Source organism: Ursus arctos, unplaced genomic scaffold (genome assembly GCF_023065955.2).
Source record: "Ursus arctos isolate Adak ecotype North America unplaced genomic scaffold, UrsArc2.0 scaffold_16, whole genome shotgun sequence".
Lineage (NCBI taxonomy): Eukaryota > Metazoa > Chordata > Mammalia > Carnivora > Ursidae > Ursus > Ursus arctos.
Window position 1 is genome coordinate 58243095 of NW_026622830.1, and position 24526 is coordinate 58267620.

Below are 24526 nucleotides of genomic sequence, written 5' to 3' on the forward strand. Positions count from 1 at the left end.
GCGGGGCGCGACCCTGCGGGTTCCGGGGCTGGGGCTGCCCTGCAGGGCGGAGGGCTAGGGAGGCCCTGCAAAAGGGCCACGTCCGGGCTGTGGGGGCAGGGCAGCGGGTGGGAGGGCTTCCCCGAGGTCGGTCCAGCCCCGCCGGCGCAGAGTGCCACCAGTGGGACCCCAGGGACCTCAGTTCGGCGGTCCGCCCCTCCCGGCCTCCGCCGAGGCTCCCCCAGACCCGGCCACCACATGCGCGCTCAGTCCCTTGCCGTCCTGAATGAGAGGCGCGACTGTCCGGCGCGGTCTCCGGAGCGGAGCCCCAGGGCTTGCAAGGCAAGCGCGGGCCGCCAAGCGCATGCCCGGTCCTCCCGGCGGGCGGGGGGGGGGGGGCGGAAGCTCGGCGCGGGGACGCGGCCGGGCGCGCGCCGTGGCGGGGAAGCGCTCCTCAGCCGGTCGCCGCGCATGCGCGGCCCGCGCCGACGCAGCACGACCCGAGAGCGCAACCCCGCCGCTGCCGCCGCCGCCGCCGGGCCGGGACCGCTGTGCGCCTGCGGCGTGAGGCGTTGGAGGGAGCGCCGCCAGTCGATTCGCGGCGCCGCCTCGCAGTGGTCTGCCCTCGCCTCCTGGTGTCCCGCGCGGTCCGAGTGAGTGCGGGGAGGAGGCGGGGGCCGGGAAGCGGGCGGGTGGGCCGGCTCCTGGAGCTGCGGGTTGGCAGGGCCGCGGCCCGCGGGCGGAGGGCCGAGCGGGGCCAACCAGCCGGTCCGCGCGGCGGATGCGGCGGAGACGGACCCCTGCCGCGCGCCGCTGGGGAGGCCTACCATGTGGGGAGGCCGGAGAAGTGGGGAGGACGGGGGAGGGGCCCGGGGAGGACGGCGCTGTGGGGAGGATCGGGGCGCGGGCGTGTCGGGAGATGTGGGGCGGACTGGGGGTCTCCGGGAGGACGGAGATGTGGGGAGGTCGGCGGGGGGACAGGAGAGGCCAGGGAAGGGGGACGAGGGGGCGGGTTCTGGGAGAACGGCGATGGGTGGAGACGGACTTGTGGGGAGGTCGGCGTGCTCCGGCAGGCCAGGGGACGAGGGGAGCCCGGGGGCTCGGGTAAACGGGGAGGTTTGGGGGACGTGAGAAGGCCTGGGGGTTTCGTGAAAGATGGGGAGGTTGGTGGATTCGGGGGTCTCGCAGAGACGGAGGGGCTTGAGGCCGGAGCGCACAGGGAGGCCGGGGGCTTGGGGAGGCCAGCCGGCCTCCTTGGGAGCCGGCCGATTGCCTCAAAGACAAAAGGGGGGAGAGAGGAAGGAGGAGGAAGAAGGAAATCCTTGGGGACCTGGAGGTGGGGCGGAGGAATAGCCCGGACCCGATATGGGGACTCACTGGCCCTCAGGCAGGGAAGGGTGGGCCTCGAACCCGGATCAGGGCGGCTCCTTCCCCGCAGCTGGCGCTCAACTTGCTGTGGCCCTGTGGTTTTCGGGGCGAAAGCCCCGGAGACCTCCTTTATTCATTGTGCCTCCAAGTTTACCCCTCTTCCCAACCCAGCCCCCAGCTCTGCTTCTGACTTAGGTGGAAGAAGGACTTGCTGTTTCTTTCTCTCTCGTTTCCTTTCTTTTCTCAGGAGGAGGAGGAGGGGTGTGTGTGTTACTTGGTTTTATTTAATTGCAGGATTTAGCTTAATGCACTAAGGGTAAAAAGAAATTTTTTTTTAGTCATTTCAACAGTGTCTCATTCTTGCATAGTTAGCCTGCAGCTGGGTTTTTGGCAGTGAGACTAAGATAATAGTAATGTAGTAATTATGGGAACTGGTTGAAATACGTTCAGGCTGCAGGCGGTGTAAGGATTTGGGGATCTGTACATAAGACGACCAACGCTGGGATTCTTAGATAGAATGTCAACATTTTCCAGGTTGGAAAAATAGGCCATTACTATTTGAAATGAAATACCAGATCCTCACCCTTAATATTTTATTTGTAAAACTCATAATGGAAGCAGTCTTCTCTTGGAAGTGTGTGAACTCTGGTCAGTTGTCTCATCTCTGAAAACCTGAAAGGTTGAAGTGATGGAAAGATACATCGCAAATTAGCATTCACCTTATTTTTGTTGAGATCCAATGTAGGTAATTTTTTCATGCCATTGTACTTTGGAGATAATTTTTAACATCCTGCAATATTTAAACACATGAAACTTCTGAAGAAAGTTTGCGTTCCGGTGTCTTTATGAGTACGTTGTTTTCTCTTTGTGGCTGTCCTTGGAGGTGAAACACTGAATGAGCCTACCACTTGTGTCTTGAATACATTTGTGTGCTAAATGTTGTCGAAGCAGCAAGATCCCATGTTACACATTCTTTAAGTAATATCTTTCCGGTGATTATCATATACTCCGATTTAATAATGAAAACTGGGGAAAGATGGTTTAAAACCCATTGCTGTCTTTTAAAGGATCCCACAATCAACCTAAGACTTGAGTATATACACTGAATAAAAGGACCTACGCATTGTTCAGAGGTTATGATGCATCAAGAAGCAAGTCCTTGGATAAATAAAGACATTGAATCCAGAACTTAGTGTTTAAGGTTTGGGGCCAAGAGTCCTGGGGCAGAGCCCTACAGGAGAGAGGACTTCAGCCTCTTTTCAGGCCGGCGGTCCGCTGAAGGTGAGTCGTGATTAGGAGTGAAGCTCCATGAGTGCGATGGGGTGGAAGTGTCCGGTGAAACCAGAAGTTAGGAGCCGCAGTGAGGATCATTAGAACATTTCTCAGTAACATCGTTTCTCTAGCACTCCATGCCCATTGTTGGAAATTAGAGAACTTGACATCCCAATTCTTAAAATTGGGTTCTTCAGCAAGTCACATAACTTTTCTCGCTGGGAAGTTTGAGAAATTGTCTAAATAACAATTGTATTGTTAAAGATATCCCCTTAAAAAAATGCTGATTAGTTCCCGCAGGAAAAATCATAGTGTCTTCTGTGTACTGTATATGTTCTATCGTGTAGTAAAGAGTCATTTTGAACATGACTCTTCTTTTTTGGATGTTAGTTTTGAGTTGCTACTTCTCTATCTCTAAAGATTTTATGGAAACCTTTTTTCCTGTATTTTTAAGTGTCTTAATTTTGAGAAAATACTTGTCTCAAGGGTAACACAGGAAAGATGAGAGTCAAAGTCTTAATATGTAAGTCTTTAACTTTTGAAAGTAAACATTTTCAGTTTAGACAGTTTTCAGCTAAAATCTTGTTTTAAATTTCAATATAATTAAAAGTTCTATCATTTGTGAAATGAGGGGGTTTTTTTTGGCTTGTAAACCAGTAAAGTTTAGTTTCTGTAGTAGTTTATTTTGTCTTAAAGCTCGAGCTTAAGAACTTATTTCATTACTGTATCTCCTTCTAAAATCCCTTAAATAATTAGCAAAATATTGCTGTGGGGGTCTTTGGGAATTTTTACTGATGCCTATAGAAATTATTTAAAATGCAAATTCTGAAAACTTGGGCAATGTAAATGACCTTATTTGAGTGAATAGTAGTAAATTCCAGGAAGTTTGTGAGTGCAGTAAGCATTCAAATCTGAAGTCGCATCTCTGTCCTTAGAAGGATCCTCGGTGGAAGAGGATGAGCGCGGTTCCAGCTCCTGTTTGGGTGTACCTATGTTTCAGTGCCTCAGCCAGCTGCCTTAAGTAGTTGTTTTTTTATGTCTCTTCTGAAAACCATGTTTCGTAGTGGATTATTTGAACCGTTGATGGCTTTTTCTCTCTGCTAACATTTGTGCAAGGTTTTTTTTTTCTCTCTTCCATTTCATGACTACCAAAAGGCAACCTAGTGTAGGAGAAATGAAATTGCTGTCTACCACTTTGTGGCGTTAATTTCTAGGAATGGTGCCAAATCTTTCCATTCAGAACTACATAAATGTGTTTCTGATTATAAAGTACCAGAAGAACCCCCTCTCTTCCTGTCTGTAACAGTTGTATTGTTTTTTTTTTTTTTGCTAGGCTCTATCATGGAAATAAAATTCAGATAGGCATATGTAATTCAACTTTCAGGATAGGTGAGATTTTTAGCAAATGCTGTTAATTATGGTCTGATTTGCATAAACACTAATGAAATGGTTTTTAGAGGAAAGTATGAAATAGATGTTTTTGGCTGGGTGGCACTATTGCCACTTTTTAGCAGATGAAAGCCTCCGAGAAGGGAACAAGTAGCATCATCACAGAGTTTACTTATTTGTCAGGACATGAAGGTCTTTCCTTGCAAGCTTTGTATTGAACGAAACGAATTCTGCCTAGATCTTATTGATATACATTGGCATTTACTGTAAACTCATTTTTCAGAACAAGAAAAATGACCAAAGTCATACATGTGAATGTTTTCCACTGATAGGGGAGGAGATGTAATGTTACTGCTACGTGTGGGGTATTGTGTGTTGTTGGTAGGTGTCACTACCTTTTTACCGATGAATTAAATCTGGGAGATGACACGTGCCAGACCTGAAGTGATTGCTTTCATGCTTTTTCTCCTTTATTCCTCCTGAGAACCATTGATTGTGCTATTGCTATCCTCATTTTTGCAGAGGAGACACTGGAAGTTTGGAGTTCGAGGAGCTTGCCGTGGGCTTCTTGGCCCACAAGGGGTAGGTCCTTGTTGGCTGGGCCTGCTGAACTCTCTGTGCAGCTTCTAGGACCAGACAGGACTAGAGAAGCAGTAGTCTCACAGATCTGAACCCAGCCTTCCGAAGGGGGAGTGAGTAGCATGCAGGTGTAAGTACCGTGTCTGGGAGAGTTGAAATAATTATATTTTCTGTTTGAATCTGACGCTTTCATATCATGAAGCTGTGATCTGGCCAACATGGTGTAGGTAAACATTTTAATGAACATACCAAAATTGTTTATTTTAAGTTAATTTAAAATCAGTTAAATATAAATATATAATGCATAGTGCAGTGATTGACGCTTCTTATTTGTTCAAGGTTGTGCTTTAGTAACCTCTACATTGTTACAGAGTTTTTTCATTGGTGACTTTTTTGGGGGGGGTGTCAGTGTTTATGAATATAGTTTTGTGGGAAGCAAGGTGTAATGTGAGGGAAAAGTAAATTGTAAATTTCTCATGCAGGTTTCATCCCCTTGTAGTAAATCCTAGAATTTATAATCTCTAACACATTGCTGCTCTATAAATGTTTCTGAAGTGAATGTGCTCGTTCTCGCCGATTTAGAATTTTCCATCGTGCTTTTAAGACTTGACGTACTCTGTCCTCCTTTATTTAGGGCCAGTGGACCAAAACCAAGGCTCAGAAGAACCTAAAAAGTTGTATCTATGGGCTGTCTGTGCCTAGGATCTCCTTTCTGCCTCCATTTTCTATCTTAAAAGTCCTGCCATCTGGTGCTTTGGATTGTGCTGTGAACGGTAGGTGCTTGTTGGGTCTACTTGTGACCAAAGCACCATGTGTTTGTCTTTGATGGACTGAAGAAAGAGCTGACGTGGTTTTATACATTCCATATTTGTAGTGCATTGTGTGTCTTTTTATAGAATTTAAGCAACACGAGGGCAGAAACTTTGTTTTACACACTATGGCATCCCCAGTGTCTGACACCATATTTATTGAATGAAAGAACCCAGGCTCATTCGTTGTTGGAGAACTGTTCCTGCGTCAGTCAGCAGTCCACTGTTTTTTGTTTGCCTTGGTAAAGAACCTTACTTACAAACCAGGTAGGACTTGATACCAGGGAGAACTTGGATTATCTGTTTCTATCTTTGTCTGCTTTATTTTAGATTACAAATATCATGAAACTTGAGCTGCGGGAAAAAGGCATTTCTCTGTCCCTTTATGGTTTTCAAATGTTTTTTTTCTAGAAATTTTGTAGGAATTGGTCATGTGTTCGTTAGGACTCATTCTATATTCTGAAGACCTAGGAAGTTGGGACTTATAAAAGATCCTTGATGACTGGTCTAGAAGCTCTAATGTATCTTTTACTAATCAGTTGGATTCATCATGTACTTTACAAGGGTTTTACATTATGCCCTGAAACCATTTTTAAAAATGCATCTTCCCAGGGGCGCCTGGGTGGCTCAGTTGTGAAGCATCTGCCTTCGGCTCAGGGCATGATCCCAAGGTCCTGGGATCGAGCCCCACATCGGGCTTCCTGCTCCGCTGGCAGACTGCTTCTTCCTCTCCCACTTCCCCTGCTTGTGTTACCTCTCTCGCTGGCTGTCTCTCTCTGTCAAATAAATAAATAAAATCTTTAAAAAAAAATCCATCTTCCTAACACTGTAATGCCAGTTCCATGACACACCGGCCTTCCGATGATCTGCTTAGAGAGTCTTTTACGTTGTTGTTCAGAGTAAACGTTTTGAGCAACAGGTCCCTTACCTTCACTCAGGCAAGAAAAGTCAGTATTTGGGTAAAAAAAAGAGTTTGTTCTTCCTCAGCAAGTTCCCCTTGGTCTTGCTTATTGCGAAGGGAAACACGTGCGTGCGCACACCACAGTAAACCAGTAAACTGGTTGTTTGCAGTGGTTCTCAAAGTACAACTGCATCACCATCACTTGGCCGGGTTAGAAATGCCTGTGCTCGTGCCCCACCTCTGACCTCCTGAATCAGACTCGGGGGGTGGGGCCTGCAGTCTGTTTGAACATGCTGTCCAGGAGCTTCTGTTGCATGCTAATGTCTGTCAACCACTACTTGAGAGTGTTTTAAGAGAAATGCAAGTCGTAGCAGGCAAAAAATCAGTCGTAAATGGCAGAGGCATGTGTTTGGCTTCTGACCACTTAGATTTGCTAGTGAGATTGCCTTCACTTCAGGACTCTTTTTCAGTATGTTTTTCAGGTTTTCTAGAGTCTTGGGAAGACCTCACAACTAATTTTGTTTAGGGATTTTGAATGTTTTATGCTGAGGTCATTAAATTCTTTTGAATCTTGGTTTGGATTTTAAATAAATGATTTTGCATTGAAATAGCAATTTGTATGGCCCCTGGACTTGTGGTTTTTGGCAGATAGCAGGAAAGTGTGTATATGTGGGTGCTCAAGGCACGTGTTCCCTGGTGGTTTTGTTTTGGTGTTGAGAGATTGGCTTGCTTATACTAGAGTCAGGATGATTTCCAAGTCTTGGGGTGACTACTAAAACAGTATTGTGTGAATTGATTCTATGCCTAGCATTAAAGTCATATCTAAATTTAATATGTATTGTTTTGCCTTTGTCCTTTATTTTTTCCCTAAGATCAGAGCTGGATAAAAGTTAGTGTTCAAAGATGGAATTGGTGATATGCTTACTTTCTGCTATGTCTTATGCAGAGTTGGACGCACCTGAAGGCAAATAGAATATTGTGAGCTTAGGGACAGGGACTCTGTATTATCCTGTACGTATCTGTGGGTCCTTCACAGCTTCCTCCTCCTACTATAGTGGGTTGGCCCTCAGTCATTGGTTTAATGATTGAAGAAGAGTCTGTGCTCCTGCTGAGGGGGCCTTGTGACCTTGAAGTACATGAAGTTGTTACTAAGGTAGAGAAGAGAATTAGGGACAGACGGGTGGACTTAGGTTACCATAATGTGGATGCGAAGTACAAAGGATGTTTCCACGTACCTCTTCTGGCCCCCATCAGACTGAGTCAGTGGTGTAGCCCTGTGATGGAGAAAATAAAAGGAATGAGCTGGTGGGAAAAAGTGATCTGAAACAGTTTCTTTCTCCTTACATTGGTCAAGTGAAGTTAAAGTTCTAGTTTATAGTCAGTTATAGACTGTGACCCCACTAAATGTACATCAGAGCGCCTGGCCTGGAGCACCTCTCAGTGAGGGAGTCTCCTGTTGCTCCCCTCTGTGCTGGGAGGCTCCAGCCGCCCCCCAGTCTTCTCTCTAATGACTGCTTCAGCCCTGCTCTGGTCTTGTGTCAGTCGCCCCGCCCCGCCCCTTCTGGTGGTTTCTGCTGTGTTGCTGCCTTGTGGTTTTAAATAGCCTTTTCCTGGTTACAGTGAGGTTGCACATCTTTTTATACATTTACTGGCCATTCGGATTCACTGTTTTTCGAAGTGCCCATATTTTTCTATTAGGTTATTTTTAAATTGATTTGTAGACTATATATATTCAGAACACACATTCTTTGTTGGTTATGTATTTTGCTGCTGTCTCTTCCCACTTTGTCATATGCAGTTTCACTGACTCAGTGGTTTTTTTGTGTTTTTTTTTTTTTTTTATGAATAGAAGTTAAGTTTAATTAGTGCCATTTGTCAGTCTTTTCCTTTGTAAGCTTTTTGTGTCTTTCCCTGCCCTGAGGTCATGAACTAGTTCCTCATTTATTCTCTAAATGCTTTTATACTTTTGCTTTTAACCTTTAACTTTGTAATTCTCTCAGAATTGGTTTTGGTGCATAATCTGAAGAAGGAATCCAGCTTCATTAACCTGTGGACAGGCTAGTTGTCCGAACACCGTTCATTGAAAAGAGCATCTTTCCCCCAGCGCTCTGCAGTGCCCCTTTTCTTGGAAATGAAAGGTCCGTGTGTATGTGCATCTGTTTTGGACTTTCTTGAATTCCACTGGTACTGCCCAGTTTAAGTTGCTTCAATTATTTTAGTTTTATAACAGGTCTTATTGTGGAACTCTTCCCACTTGGTTCCTTTTTAAGCATACCTTGGCCCTCCTTGACCCTTTGCAGATCTGTATCTGTTTTAGAATCCCTTGCTGACTTGCAAGGAATTTCTTCCTGCTGTTGCTTGGGATGACGTCGAACGTGATCAGTGTGTGGAGAGTCGTTTTTTGGTTTGAGTTATTACAAATAAAGCCTTTGAATAATTTTGCTCAAGTCTTCATGTGACCATCGGCTTTTGTTTTTCCTGGAAATGGTTGGGTCTAGCACTGTAATGGCTGGATCCTGTGGTAGGCCTATGTTGGCTTTTTGAGAAAGTGTCAAACTCTGTCCTGGAATGGCTGAACCATTTCACCTTCCTCCCAGCTTTGTGTGAGAGTTCCAGTCACGCTGGATCGTTGGAGCAACATTTGGTATGGTTAGTCTTTTAGCTTTTCAGCCATTCCGATAGGTGTGTAATGGTTTTTCTTTGTGGTTTTGCCACCTGTGTATCTTTTGGTGTTCAAATCTTTTGCCTATTAAATTTTTTTTCTTATTGGTGGGTTCTTTATATATTCTGGATACAAGTTTTGTCAGATGTGTGCTGTGCTTTTTTCTCATGCTATGGTTTGTTTTTGCATTCTCTCTCTCTCTTTTAAAGATTTTATTTATTTATTCGAGGTAGGGAGAGAGAGCGGGATGGGGGGAGGGGCCGAGGGAGAGGGAGCAGCGGGACTCCCCGCTGAGCAGGGAGCCTGCTGCCTGCTGGACTCAATCCCAGCACCCTGAGATCATGACCTGAGCCCAAGGCAGACACTTAACTGACTGAGTCTCCCAGGTACCCCTGGACTGTGCTTTTTCAGTGTCGTAATTAAGAAGTTGTTGCCTAATCCTAGGTCACAAAGGTTTTCTCCTTTATTTCCCTCCATCCCCCTCTAGAAAAGTTTCAGGTTTACATTTAGGTCCATGATTCATTTTTATTTATGGTGTAGAATATTATTTGTAGGATTCTTAACTTAGTTCTGATTATTTGTAGGAGTCTATTGAGGCATAGAATGAAGATATAGCTCCTTCAGAGAGCTTTTTTTTTTTTTTTTTCTTTTTTGCTTCAACCAGTTTAAAGCAGGTTTAAGGCTTGAGGTATTTTGGACCGCCCAGTGCTGTGATTTTACTGGAGAGGTGATTCACCTCTGGTTTCTTTTATCTTGAGCTCTGTAGCCTTTAGGGCTCTGCTTCTGGAGGGAGTGTTTTTGGTTAAACACCCTAAGGGACCCAGCTTTTGATTCTTACTCCTCTTTCCCTGCATGGTTGTAAAAATGAAAGTTGAAAATTTTCAGAATTGGCAAATGACTGCAGGGCAGAGGTGGTTTCTGTGCTTGTTCATCTCTTTGGGTTCCTGATTTCACTTTAATTTTGGCCTGTTCTTTCCTTATTGTCTTGTCAGTTTCTGGTTGATTTTAAGATTTTAAAGTATTCTGTCCATCTTTTTTAGTCTTTTTCAGGGGAATGATTGGGCCAGATAACATAGCCTGTAGTTAAGGATACAGGGAAAAGTGTGTTTTATTTCACTGCAGTGTTTGGAGTCTAGACTTGGATCTGTGTCTCCTGTAGTCATTGCTAGCCATGTGTGGCTATTTAAATTAAAATTAAATAAAATGAAAAGTTCTGTTTGACAGTGACACTAGCCCCAGTTTGGGTGCTCAGTATGCAGGTGTGGCTAGTGGCTACCACCTCGGACAGTGCAGAGATGGGACATTTTCATCGTCATGGAGCGTTCTCTTACACAGTGCTGGCCGGACTCTTGACTTTTTCCGAAGTCTGCCTAGAGCAGGCACAGCTAGACAGAGGATTGAGCCTCTTTGACAGGCGTATCATGGAGCCTGTCTCTAAGGTGGTGTGGGTTCTCAGACCGGTATAGGTGGGATCATGGGAGGCTGTGGTGCACTGAGTAGAAAACCACTAAGTACTGATATTTAATTTAGAAATATCTGCCTAGTGTTTCCTTAGGGTGTCTGTTTCTTTCTTTTTTCTTTAATTTACAAAAAGTAGCAGTAATTTGAAAATTATCAAAATTAAATAGCGAGTCAAAAATTAAATTTTACCCTTAGCTAAAGTCTCAGGTATTAGTAATCAAAGATGTCTAGGTATCGTAGTTTGTGTAGAGAAGCAGGTCTTTTTAGTAGAAAGACCATCTTAACTAGGAAACAGGAGGTTGAGGTACAAATCCTGGTGCGTTGCCTTTAGTCACGTGACTTCTGATACTGTCTATATAAACTCTAGTATCTGTGATCTTTGAAGCTCTGCGTGCAGTTACTATGTGGGATGGTGTACACATGTAAAGTGCCAGGACAGTTGACCCCTGAACAGTGCGGGCCGCCGGACCCTTCCCCATAGTTGAGAATTGGCAGTTAGCACATATTTTGTATGTGTATCATATACTGTATTATAAAAAGGTGAGTTAGAGAAAAGAGGATGTTGAGAAAATTATGAGAAACTACATTTACTATGCGGCATGTATCAAAAAAAATCTGTGTATACGTGGACCCAGTTGTTCAGGAGTCAACAGTATTAAATACCTGTCTTGTGCCTGGTGTAGTGTCAGCCCCCAGGGGCACAGACAGGAGGGGAGTGAGGCAGTCAGCGTGCAGTGTGATGCCTGCAGTGATAGTGCCAGAGCAGAGTGCTCTGAGGACCTGGAGGGCATGTCCCCGTCACGGTCACGCTCAGAGGTCAGCAAACTTTCTCTGTTAAAGGTTAGATAGTAAACATTTCAGGCTTTGTAGGCCACATAGGGCCTGTCACATAGCTGCCTTTTTTTTTTTTAAACAACCTTGAAAGGGTAAAAACCTTGATTAGCCCAGAACCATACAGAAACTGGCTGTGGACCAGATGCCGTGACCTCTGCAGGTCTGGCTGTCTGCAGGGATCTGTAGAAAGAGAGTGGAAGGTGGGAAGCAGGCAGGGCCTCGTGGAGGACATGCCCGCTCTAACGGTGCAGAGGTGGGAGAGGCTGGGGTCTGTGAGACTGGATGTTTTTACTAGTGTTTAGGAGTACAGAAAGGGTTGGGTCGAGAAGGAGGTAGGGTTGATACTATTGACAAGATCAGAGCAGCGTGTGGTTGATTCTGACGGGAGCAGATTCCTATGGCAAGCGGGTGGCTAACTAGTACAAGGGTCGGTCAAGGAGGTGTTGCAGTCATGCGCTTCAGAAGGGAGAGGAGCCAAGCCTTTGTCATTAAGGGAATGGCTGCCTGGTGTCTGTCGCCCAGCTAGTAAAGTGATGGGCAAAGTTCAGATGGTCCAATCTAACAGCCTGTGTCCTTTTAATTCTACAATTACGTTGTACACACAAGTGAAGAAGGCCTTAATTAAGGGCGTGACTGAGGAACTGGAGAGAGGGTGATTTGAAGCCTGTTTCTCAGCCAGTCTCCAGGCTCTGACCTGGGAAATGAAGAGCCAGGGCTGAGAGAGGGGGTGTCCAGAGCAATTCCAGGATGGCTCCCAGATTTCTCCCTTGGTGAAAAGTCCATGAAGATCTTTTTGTTTTTAAGTGCTTACTGATCAGACTGTTTGTTGCTTAAGGAGGAAATGCTCTCTCCTAGGTCCATGAACCCCAGAAACGGTACGCAGAATTGTGTGTATGCACATGAGCTGTTTTCCTGGGGTAGGATGCTTGGGCTTTCGTCCCATTATCAAAAGTGAGCCCAGCCCAAGGCGGGGGCACTCCTTGTTATTGGACTGTGGATGTCTGACACTCTGCCCGGGTGTGAGGCTGTAAGGGAAAGCTAAGCATCCAAATCACAGGACTGTTACTGTAAGTGTCATACATCCCAGACCGCTACATAAAACACAGGCACATGAAGCTGTCACCTGAGCCCAACTGTACCAACCGAGGTCTACCAGCCAGCAGTGCAGATGTCTCCCCTGGCCTCCGAGAGACAAAACAAGGCCCGGTTTTTGTACATAGAAGGCCAGCCAGGAAAGTTTGGGACTCTCGTTGGCATGGATGTTTCAACATGCTGTTGTACATGAGATGAAGCTAAAGTTTATAAACTATTAGGAATATCTTAACAGTCCCATGGCTCTGAGAGATGGACCAGTGTCACTTTTAGTTGGCTGTGTTCGTTCCAAAAAGGAGTGTAGTTTTTCTGTCCGCTCAGAAGTGCGTTGATAGTTAATAGTTGTAAGACAGTACCTAACTCGTCCTGTTACAGTTAGCTCTTCCGTGAACAGATGCAGGAGGAACTGGGCAGCTGGTGGTTTATGTTCGCACCAGGCAGATGAATGTGGTGTCCTGGAGTCTAAACTGGATTGGTTCGTGTTTGACATTAGCGTTATATGTAATTTAGGAATTACAGACTCTGGATTATAGCAGTCCGTGCAGAGATTTGCTGTTTTTGGTGATATATGGCTGCCCTATAGAAGTTGAGGCTTAGAGGGGAGCGTTTGGAAATGGGTTTATGTCTGAGAAAGTTTCCCTTTTCCTGTTGACAGGACTGTGACCTCCATTAAGGGCCAAGTGTCATGAATGGCAAAGATCTAAGAAATGATGGAATTCAGTGATGGTGTAGACGTTAGAAGTGAAAAACCCTAGGCTGTTTAAAATATCACCCTTAAGATTTCAGGCTGGGGATAATTGTGATTCCAGTGTAGGTAAAAAGTTTGGCGTCTCCTTGGCTGTGTCATGGCAAAAAAAAGCTTTGCTTTCTGCTTTGGGAAAAATACATTAGTTGTGTCCTAAGGAATTGACTTGATAAAAGAGGTAGCAGGAGTAACTTAGTTTAAATGCAAGTTGTCTACATATGAATTAATTTTTGTCGGGTGACGGTTGATGATTTGGTTGGTGAAGAGTTGATGTTTGATTTTCGTCTTTGAGTCTGCCCTTTCAACTATTTCATTGGAAATTCTAAACTTTTCCACTGGGTGTTTGCCTCCTTTATTTTTATTGTTTTAGGTAGTCTAGGATTTTAGAGGTTGATCTAAATTTAGGGATCAACTGGTCCGGGGCTCCCACTTTAGAGATGAAGAAATAACTGGGTAAGGCTCCTTGGGTAAATGGCTCCTTGATACTGACAGAGGAGAACTCTCAAGATTCTCTCAGCTGTCTTGACCTTTAGCTCACGGGTGATCTTTTTAGTAGATGAGAAGGGTATGAAGACAGCTTCTAAAACTCAGGTTTCCTATTAACTGTCAGGAGATTGAAAAAAATGGATGTAATTGAAAAATGGGTGAGAAATGGACACCGTTGAATCCGTTGTTCACACTGTATCCAAGTAACTTGTGGTTTGCATTCAGTCATTTATTTCTACATTGTCTTGGATATTTGAGGAATGACAAAACAAATCTCACACGTGTATATAGTCTAAGTTTTAGAAGACTAATAATGCCAGTTGTTCTCACTTCTCTACCAGATTCAGAGCATTGTCCTGAGTCACTCTTGACTCTTGAGCATCTTGTCCTGATGGGGATTCATTAAAAAGAAGACAGTCCTGGGGTGCCTAGCTGGCCCAGTGGGTGGAGCATGTGGTTCTTAATCTTGGGGTTGTGAGTTTAAGCCCCACGTTGTGTGTAGAGATTATATAAGTGAGTAAGTAAGTAAGTAAATTAAAAAAAAAAAAAAAAGACGGTCACTGCCTCAGGAAGCTTTTGGGTACATCAGTGGTCCTGAAAGTAGTGTATGTAAGAATCACCAAGGAGAGTATATGAGAGATGCAGGCAGGGGGGCCTGGTGCCTTAGTCAGTTAAGCGTCCTACTCTTGTTTTGGGCTTAGGTCATGATCTCAGGGTCATAAGATCCAGCCCTGTGTCAGGCTCTGTGCTCAGTGTGGAGTCTCCTTTCCTGCCCCACCGCCTCGTGATCTGGCTTTTTCTTTCTCAAAAAAAAATTTTTTTTTAATGCAAATGCCTGGTATTATCCCATAGAGATGTTGGATGATCATTGCTGATGTGGAAGCCTGTCACCTGCATTTTATTTATTTTTTATTTTATTTTATTTTATTTTATTTGTTTTTTAAAGATTTTATTTATTTATTCGACAGAGACAGAGACAGCCAGTGAGAGAGGGAACACAAGCAGGGGGAGTGGGAGAGGAAGTAGCAGACTCCCAGCGGAGGAGCCTGATGTGGGGCTTGATCCCATAATGCCGGGATCACGCCCTGAGCAGAAGGCAGACGCTTAACCGCTGTGCCACCCAGGCGCCCCTGTCACCTGCATTTTAAACTAGCATCTCCTCGTGCTGAAAGAACACTGCTGTAGTGTTGCTGTAAGGACGTTGTAAATCATCAGGACCTAGAGTTTGGGAGGCCCCCAAGACTACCTGCAGGTTCCGTGGTTCACTAGAAGGACTTAGAGAACTGCGAGAAGCCATTATCCTCATGGTTATGGTTTATTACAGGGCAAGGATGCGGACAGAAGTCAGTGAAGGAAAGGCACACCGGGCGAAGTCCAGGGAAGACCAAGCATGAGCTTTTAGTTGTCCTTTCGCAGTGCAGGTGTGCTGACTTCTCCCAGCACCGATGCTGCCAACCAGGGAAGCTCACCTGAGCCTTGGTGTCCAGGATATGTATTGGGGGTTGTCCCATAGGCACTGCCTACATGGCTGAGTTTAGTCTCCAATCCCTCTGGAGATCAAACTGGTGTCGTGTGTGGCCCAAGGCTCCACCAGAAATCAAATTGTTAGCATGGACTGTCTGGTGTGGCCGAAGGCCCCCAGCTAAACAAAGACCGCCTTATCAGGCAGGGGATTCCAAAGGCTCAGAGGTGACTTCCCAGGAGCTGGGCAATGGCCAAATCTTCCCTGGGGCAAGCTTAATCCTTTCCTGCATACAGCCTAGAAAGTAAATTGTTATTCCTGTCATTACTAGGGAGTTCAAGAAATTACTGCTTTTGGGGCGCCTGGGTAGCGCAGTCCTTAAGCATCTGCCTCCGGCTCAGGGTGTGATCCCGGCGTTCCGGGATCGAGTCCCACATCGGGCTCCTCCGCTGGGAGCCTGCTTCTTCCTCTCCCACTCGCCTGCTGTGTTCTCTCTGTCACATAAATAAATAAAATCTTCCAAAAAAAAAGAAAAGAAATTACTGCTTGTAGGTAGAAGATACATTGCAACCACATGTAGTGTAATTTGCCACAAAACTAAAATACCAGAATTTCTGCACCCAAGTGAAGATGTCTCCAGAAGTGTGTCATACTTGACACCTGTCGTAATGTTTTCATCAAGAATTTGAGTAAAGAACAGGAGTTAATGCTGGGAGACCGTTCATTTTTAGAATCAGGATTTGAAAATACTTCGACAGGTTGTAATGAAGTGCTAAAATCAACAAGGTAAAATTTATAAGGAATAAAGGTAAAATGACAGACTTGAGTTAAAAAGAAAAAAACAGCTGAGAAGTTAAAGATATGTGGTATGTGCCTTAGCTGTACCTGTGGTCAGAAGATCTGGGGAAGATGACTGAAACGGATCGGCAGGCTTCTTTGTGAAGGGGCAGATGGTAGATATTTTAGGTTTTGCAGACTAAGAGGCAAAATGAAGGATATTATGTAAGTACTTACATAACAGGAGAGAACACTAATATCTATAAAATTTTTATTGACAGAATTTCAAATAATAGTTGAGTATGTATATATATTTTAATACAGGTCTAATAAGAATGGAATTTTTTTTCGGGGGAGGGTTGGATAACATGTTTTGTAATTGGAGCTCACAGGTAGTGTTCCGTATCATCACAACCAATGACAAATGTTCAGTCTCGGGGCTGATCGTCACGGAAGGTTACAGATGTCATCTCTGACAGTGTCTGCATACTCGTAGGTGCTCTTGCACACTGATACCAGTTCGGGAGCATATCATTTCAGTTTAGTGTATTCATCGTTTGGCAGACATCGATAGAATTCCACTAGATTCTTTTTGATGTTTGCCTTTCCGCACGTCATTACAGCGCAGATTCCTCTCTCCGATGGATGGTCTGATGGAAGTGCCTCAGTTGCTCGGTGAAGTGGGTTTGAGATACGTGAATTTTCATTGTACTTGCATTGAGGTTTGAGAAATGCCGCTGGAACTGTAGTTTGAGCTCAAAACACATCTGCTACACGTTTGTGTGGGGACATAAATCCACTTCTCTCTTTAACTTTTAATTTTTTTCATTTTTAATTAGCCGCTATGCCCAGCGTGGGGCGTGAACTCCACCCTGAGGTCAGGAGTTGCACGCTCCTCCGAGTGAGTCAGCAGGCGCTGCTCTAACTTGTGGCGGCGGGGGAGCCGTGTGGCCGCGTCGGACGTTGCTTGTGAGTAAGATGCTTGCAGCCACTGAAATGCCTTCACTGCCCGAAGTCCCTCATATGAGCGCTGCTGTGCCTTGTCAATTTAGGCTGAGCTCATGAAGAAATGTTAACATGTAGGAGCAAAAGCTAATTTCCGAAGCAATTGAGTGTTTGGTAATAGTGATGAGTAAAGGGGGGGGTCTTTTTCAAGTAGATTTCAGTCTTGGCTCTGCGGTTGAAAAGTCACAACAGAGCCTTGCACAAACCATTGAACTGCAGTGTGGTAGGACAAGTCAGGCTATTTCATGAGGTTGCCGTTGGTACTACTGGCTCAGTAACACATGATGGGTTCGAATACTTTCCAGAAAGCTCCTGCTCATGAATGATAGACTGAATAACCATAGTTTAAATGCTTTAAGCAACTTATATTTTCATCATTGTAAATTTTCCAGCTAACCCTTTTTCTGCTCTGCAGATATTTTTACTGTCATCAGTTATAATGTGTCTTAGCAGATTCTACTCCAGGTTGTATTAAATCAGGGTTTTCTTAATATCTTTAAAAGTGTTCTCACCAGCAGTTCCACACTGACTGCCCTCAGAGGCCCCTTCTTCAGTCCCATTGACCCCTTGAACAAACAGCCTAGCAGTGTGGGGAACACCTGTTGGCTCAGTCCTTCGCCTCGTTCCTTCACTGACTCTCTGTTGTCATCCATGTAAGATGAGGGACCATTTAGGGTTTGGAGCAGAGAAGCGATGCCGTCTGATCTAGGCTTGGAATCGGTCTGCCGTGGTGAGCGTGTATGCTAGGGTGGCAGGGCTGGGAGCGGGGAGGCCTGTTCCGGAGTGCTGTAGTCATTTCGGTGAGGGATGGTGGCTCCGGTCACGATGGTGTTGGTGAGCATGATGGCGAGGGGACAGCGTCTGGGCCTCTTTTGTGGGAAGAACCAACATTACTTGCTGACAAGACTGGATGGGGAATGTGGGAGGAAGACAGGCGGCAGGGATGACGTCCGTTGTTTCTCGCCTCAGCAGCTGGAAGGCGGACGTTGTCGTGAACGGAGAAGGCTGTGTGTAGGAAGGTTTGTGGAGGGGGCGGGCCAGTCAGCACCTGGGCTTGGAGGTGTCGGACGTTTCACTGAGTTCTCTTCGGTGATGCTCCACTTCCCCAAGGAGCCTACAAGCAGGCCCGGCAGAGAGTACACCTGCCAGGGTTTGGTCAGGAAAACCCGGGCCATTCTCGACAATTAGTCGTACGGGGAATTAGAATCCATCCCTACCTCTGGGAGGGCTGGCAGAGTTGAAGAGAATGATGTTTCTCTTCATTTTGCCCACGTTGCCTCTTATTAGCGTTCACTGCCCGCCGCCCTGAGCTGTAGCAGGAAGGGGTTTTGGGAGAAGTAGCTCTGCCGTCTCGGTGATGCGCAGGAGCAGGCCGCGGTGGGGCTGCGGTGCAGAGTGAACAGCGGTCAGTCCAGCGCAAGGCCAGGCAGTCGGGCTGAGCCGGAGGGACAAGTTTTAGCTTTGTTAGCATAGAAGCAGCATTTGAATGAGCTTGCCTGGGAGGTAAGCATAGCTGAGAGGAGAAAGGACAGAGCCCTGGGCGACTCTGGAAGGAGGGAGCCATCGGTGGGGTAAGAAGAAAATCACGAGAACATGAGTGGGAGATCAGCTCTTGTCAGTTGTCGAAAGGACGAGCCCTGGGCTCTAATGATTGGATTGAGCAGTGCAGAGGTCGTTGGTAGTCTTAGAGGGAGAAGTTCGTGGAGTGGTGGGGGCCAGAGCCAGTGGGTTTAAGAGAGAAAAGGAAAAGAAGAATTTGCGATATCGAGTATGTTGTGTGTATGCTTGTTTGTGGAATTATTTGTACAGTAGTTGTTTTAAAGTCCCTCTGGGCTGATTGTCATATTTGTTCCCTTCTTGATATTGGCTTGTGTTGATTTTCTCCTCCCACGGGAATTGACGCTTTTCTGGTTCTTCCTATGCTGAATAAGTTTGGGGTGTGCCCTCCCCATTTAGGATATCATGCAAGGAGACTTTCCATTGTATTGAAATCTGCTGATTTTGGTCGTGGTTTAAATCCAGTCTTGCTTCCTAATCCCCCCGCTGCAGTTTACTTTTCAGAGTGGTCAGAGAGCTTCTGCAGTTACTCTTTCCAGCCTTCCTAGTTGCTCTTTCTAGGAGAGGCAGGAGGGAATGTGCTTCGTCTTCCTTACCTAGATCTGGGACCCTTCGCTTTGCAAACTGCTTCCATTTGTCCAGGTAGTGATCTCCAGTTCCACCGAGGCCAGTGATGCCCGCACGACTGTGTCTCTTGATCACTTACCACTCCCAGGCCTTGCAGGAGATTTCCTGCTAAGTACTGCACGCATTTGGTTCATGGGTCCTTCCTTTGGTGCCTCTCTCAGGTAGACAGAATGACCCTTAGGTATACCTTAGTAGCCCATTCGTTCATTTGTGTACCATTGAAGCGTTGTCTTGTCTTGAATATGTTAACTGTGCCTATTAATTAATTTGAGTAGAATAGTGTTTCTTTCGTATTTTTAATGAGCCTTTGCGCAGTGGAATTTTCTATGGATATTATTTACAGTGTAGAACAGAATGGTGGTTAAGAGGATGGGTGTTGGATAGGTCTTGCTTTGAACCTCAGATTCGATTCTTATTCCTTGCATGTTGACCAGGTTCCTTAAGCTCTAAATCTGTTTTCTTATCTGTTAAGTGGAGATTATCATAACTCTTTGACAAATGTGACAGAACATAGTTCTTAGTACATGGCTAGTTAGAGAAGAATCAGCCTGAGGTTCAGCAAATACAGTTCCCAGTGATGTAGTTATTTCTGTTGTGGGGATTTAAAAGCTAATCTTATTCCCTGATGAGTTTGACCAGCGTATCTAAGAAGTGCAAGCAGTTGGTATTCACCGTGTACTCTGCATGTAGAACGGGCGATTTATTGTTGTTGTTGTTGTTCCTAATACCGGTTTTTCAGCAATTAGTAATATTGCCTCTTCATTTCCCTAATGTATTCACATCATCAGTAGCTTACTACCGGTTGGACCGCAGACCCTGTACCATGCGCTGGCACACAGATGAATGGGATGCAGTGACCTATGACCTATGAGCTGCTCCACTGTCTAGTATTAGAATGTGTTTGACTAGAAAATTATTTTGAAGCGTAAAGAAGCTTTTGTTTGCCCAGATAACTTTCATAATCATGTTTGCATTCTTTATACATTTTTGGTTTTTCAGAAAGTTTCTTCTGACCTGTGTTCTTCAGTACAGGTTACTACGGCTTGCCTGAGTGCAGAAACCTTTGGTACACTGAGCTTAGAGGAAGGGACACCTGTGTGAAGTGGTTATATATTTTGGACATTAGAGACCTTCACAGATAATTTAAATGGTTAGAATGTTGTGCATTGAGAAACAGTGGTTTGGGGCTTTATTTGGCAGTTAGCATCAAGCGGACCATTTCCTGCCAGGGGCTCAGCCTGCATGGTTAATTCAAGCCAGAGATCTTCTAATATGGCAGTGTGTCATGTTGACTGTTACTCAGCTTCAGAAAGAATCTTTCTGTCATGTTTGCTTTGGAAAGCCCAAATCATGTCCATTGTTTTAACAGTAATAATATCTGGGTAACTTGGGAAGCCAGAATAGCATCGTGATTCTAAGGTAAGCTGGTGTTTGAGTGCCTGATTTCTCTCTCCCTTGTCTGCTGTGTGACCTTGGAAAATGTCTTAAGTTTTTTTGGACTTTGTTTTCTCACATGCAAAATGGAACAAGAGTAGTAATCAGTTAGGGCTGTGAGGATTCCAGAGCTGGTGCTTGTAAAGCACTTGGGAGAGACTGCTATGACATCACACCCTCCGCAGATGGCAGGTTGTCACTGTTGTCCGGGTGAGTGAGAGGCGGGTGTCAGGGACTGTCCAGGTTGGACTGTGCACTGAAACGAGACGATTAGAAGCAAAGTGATCGTGTGGAGTTCGTTACCTGTTCAGGAAGCATAGATTCAGAGTGTGTTGTGACTGGTGGGAAATTCTCATTTGCATGTTAGGGGGAAGAGAGTTCAGAGTAGCCTGAGGACCCCGTGTACGTATAAATGTCCCCACTTATGCCAGAAATGTAGAGAGTGTCCATCTTACAAATACCTTCAAGGAGCTGGCAATTTATTTCATTGTATAATGAGCCAAGTTTAATTTTTCTTTGTCTGGAGCAAAAGAATTTAAGCATTTTAATTATAGGATTGGGGAAATACCTAGTTTTCTGCCCTAGTTGAACTAGTTCAAATTGTTATGCTTGTACTTTAGTAGTTCCATGCTGGACGTGGCCCTAAGCTGCCCGCTGTTCAAATGGCAGACATCCAGCAGGTCCAGTGTTGATAAATGCGGTGTTGCTATCTGCTTGAATTCTCCTTAAAATAGAAACTAGAGTGAGGAGCAATTATAAGGCCCTCAAAGCCAGTGTATACGCTCATTTATTCATCATTAGGTCATTCACACATCAAGATGTGTTCTGATCGTGTGTTTTAGGTGTTCGGTCCAGTGCGTGCTGTTGGTTATAGAGTGGCGAACAGAAACCAGACGTGGGGAGTAACTGGGCTGTCTTGTGTTTGCGGTTAGTAAGGAGAATAAAGCCAGTTCCAGCGGACTCGCGAGATTTCCCTGAATGACATTTTCAGGTTTATACTCCTAACAGACAAGAGGCAATAAACAAACAAACAAACAACGACAGTAGAAAAAGAGGGCTTTTAAAGAGCAAATGTTACCTGCTGCAGGCACTGGGGCTTTTTGACCTTCACTTTGGTTTTATTTAATAGTGCTTTAAATATTTGTCTGGGATGGCGGTGCTGAGGCTGCGGAACTTAGGCTGTCGTTGTCCCCAGAATCTTGCTGTTTGGGTGGAGGAAGACACTGACAGGCCAGATTTAACATCCGCTCTAGTTTGTTGCACAGGAAGCTCCACCACCGCAGAGTCCTGCGTCTCTCTCGTCTATTGCCTTGTGTCCTGGGGCCTGGGGCCGTGCATGGCATTTGTCAGCCACTCCACAGATACTGGTGTCATGTGAAGGCGTGCTGAGGGGGACAGGAGAGAGGTGTCTCACCTGGGGGAAGGGCACGGCTCCTACCGCACATGCGTCCAGGTCATCCCGGGGAAGAAGGTCCAGGTGGAGGAGGTGTCGAGGAGGGCACAGGTTGTTCTGTACACTGAAAATGGCTTAATGTTGCTGCTTTGTAGGATTCACGGGAGATAGCATGACAGTCAGACTGGGCTTGATCATTCAGGGACCGACAGGTCATATCAAGGAGTTGGGATTTCCTCTTCTTCAAAAGGAGTAATTCTAAAGTACTAGAAACCAGGTGTCCTGATACCCAAGCCGGCACTCTTTTCATATTACACAATGCGTACAATGTCAAGCAAGTGTCATCAGGTCTTGGGTTCCATATCCATTAGTGATAGCCGGACTATTAAAGTTCTGTAAGCCCCTGGTGAACTTTTCATCTTTTGGGGAGAGTGAGGATATAGGAGAAATATTTGTTTTCTCAGGTGTGAAAAAAAGTTGAAACTCTTTAAAGGCAAGCAAGGTCCATATGTCTTTGAATTCTAGTTCTCCGGAAGGATAGCAGGTATGTGTAGTAGATACTCAGTACCCGAATAAATGCAAAAAAATACAAAAAACCCTTTGCTTTTGTGTATACTCTTGTAGCAGGCGTTGTACTGGACTCTGCAGGGTGATAACTGGATGAGAAATGATCCTCTCCAAAAGGTCTTTGCAGCCGAGGGAGGGAAACAGAGAAGTCAGTCAGTGATGATGGTACAGTGGGTAAGTCCTGTGATAGAGGTGCGCCCAGGGCATTATGACAGGTACTCATCTTTCTTCAGTCCCCCACATTCTTTTTTTTTTTTTTTTTTAAAGATTTTATTTATTTATTCGACAGAGATAGAGACAGCCAGCGAGAGAGGGAACACAAGCAGGGGGAGTGGGAGAGGAAGAAACAGGCTCCCAGCGGAGGAGCCTGATGTGGGGCTCGATCCCATAATGCCGGGATCACGCCCTGAGCTGAAGGCAGACACTTAACCACTGTGCCACCCAGGTGCCCCATCAGTCCCCCACATTCTTAACCCTTTTTATACCTATTGTAATTTACCCCCTACCCCAGACCTATTTTCCCCATACCTTCCAGTAGCCTCTTAGTAATTTTTCTTCATGGTCATACAGACTCATCTCTTCTTCACATTTGATTTCTGGCAGACAGTTTCCTGGAGATCTCTGTTCTGTTCTTTTCCGAGCTGCTTGCTCCTTCGGTCTTTTATTGTGTTGTCCCAGGATGTTCCTTTGTTCTCATCGTTTGGCTTTTGTCCACAGTTGGATTTTATGTTTGTGGCAACTCTTGTCTTTGTCTTTCTTCACTGACTTCTTCCTTTTGGTGGCGTTAATTACTTTAAAAACATAGTACAGTGTTTTTGGGCAAGTTGAAGACAGCCTTCAGCATTCCCTCCTCTTGAGCAACACTGCTCCGGCTTGGACTTGTTTCTCTCTCTCCTGGTGCACAGCCAACATTCTGGAATCTCCCTTCATCGTCGTCCTGGGGATTCCCTTATCCCTTCTAATGGAAGCTCACGCCTTGCTCATTTTTTGTTGATGCTCGTGTTTTGGTGGAAGACTTTCTCCAGGGGCTTTCTGACATAGGATGCTTAGGAGGCAAACCTTTTGGGACCATGCATGATTGAAACTTGATTGATGGTTTCGCTGGGTATAGAGTTCTGTATTGGAATTCATTTTTGTTCATAAATTCAAAGATTGCTCCATTGCCTTCTTGTTTTCATGTTACTGTTTTAGAATTCAGAAGCTATTCTCATTTTTCCTTCGTATGTAACTTGTTTCCCCTCCCATCTTTAGAAGCTTGTAGGAGTTTTACAATTTGTCCAAGTCTTTTGAAATGTCGTGATGGTGTACCTTGTGTGGTCGGTTTTCATCCACTGTGCTGCATATTCAGCGGGTCCCTTCATTCTGGTAACTGGGAGTTTTCAGTTCTGGGAATACTCTTTGGCATTACTGTGCTGAGGTTTTCTCTCTTGCTTTTCCTTATTTTGTTTTTCTGGAAGTCTTATTATCCGGAACTTGGCTGTCCTGGGCAAAGGTTGTAATTATCTTAATACCTTTTTCTTCTTCTTCTTCTTCCTTCCTTTGCTCCTCCTTTTCTGCCTTTTTTTTTGGGGGGGGGGCTTTTTTATTCTCTGTTCAGGAAGAACAGAGAGAAACTTTTCTTTAGTTTATTATTTCTGATTTCAGAAAGGTTCTTTAGATTTCCAAGGGCTCTTTTTCTATTTTTCTAGAAGAACATCCTGTTTTTCTTTATTGATTGCAGTGTTGTCTTACCTCTATATTATTGATAGTTTGTATAGTCTCTGTTTCTTTTAGGTTGTTTCCTTCCTTCTCCTGTCTGACGTGGTGGGGCCCTTTGACTTTTACATCAGGGTATTCTGGGTGGGCCACGTGTTGGGGGTCCCCAGGGTTAGTATCTTTAGATCTGTCTTTTGGAGCTGATCAGATTCCCCAGAAATATTCTCCAGTCCCTTTCCGGCACAATTCTGACTTCAGAATCTGGAAGCCAGCGGTGTGCGTGTGTGGTCTGTTGTAGGAGAGCTGGAGAATTCACTGTTCACTGTATGTACGGTCATTAAGTCCAGGTCTGTTCAGTGCAGCTGGGCAGGGTGACTTCAGTCCATAGATGCCTCTACTTTTCTGGGGAATGCCCCCTCCCATCTTCTTTCA

At 45.2% G+C, this 24526-nt stretch overlaps 1 protein-coding gene across 1 annotated transcript in view; it reads left to right on the forward strand.

Annotated features, from left to right (window-relative positions):
* Nucleotides 1-457: 457 nt before the first annotated feature.
* LOC125282095 (ral guanine nucleotide dissociation stimulator-like) overlaps nucleotides 458-24526 on the forward strand; it is a 105269-nt gene continuing 81200 nt past the window's right edge. Inside the window, exon 1 of the mRNA XM_057312997.1 lies at nucleotides 458-632. The gene's annotated coding sequence lies outside the window, so the exon portion shown is untranslated. The remainder of the gene's footprint in view (nucleotides 633-24526) is intronic.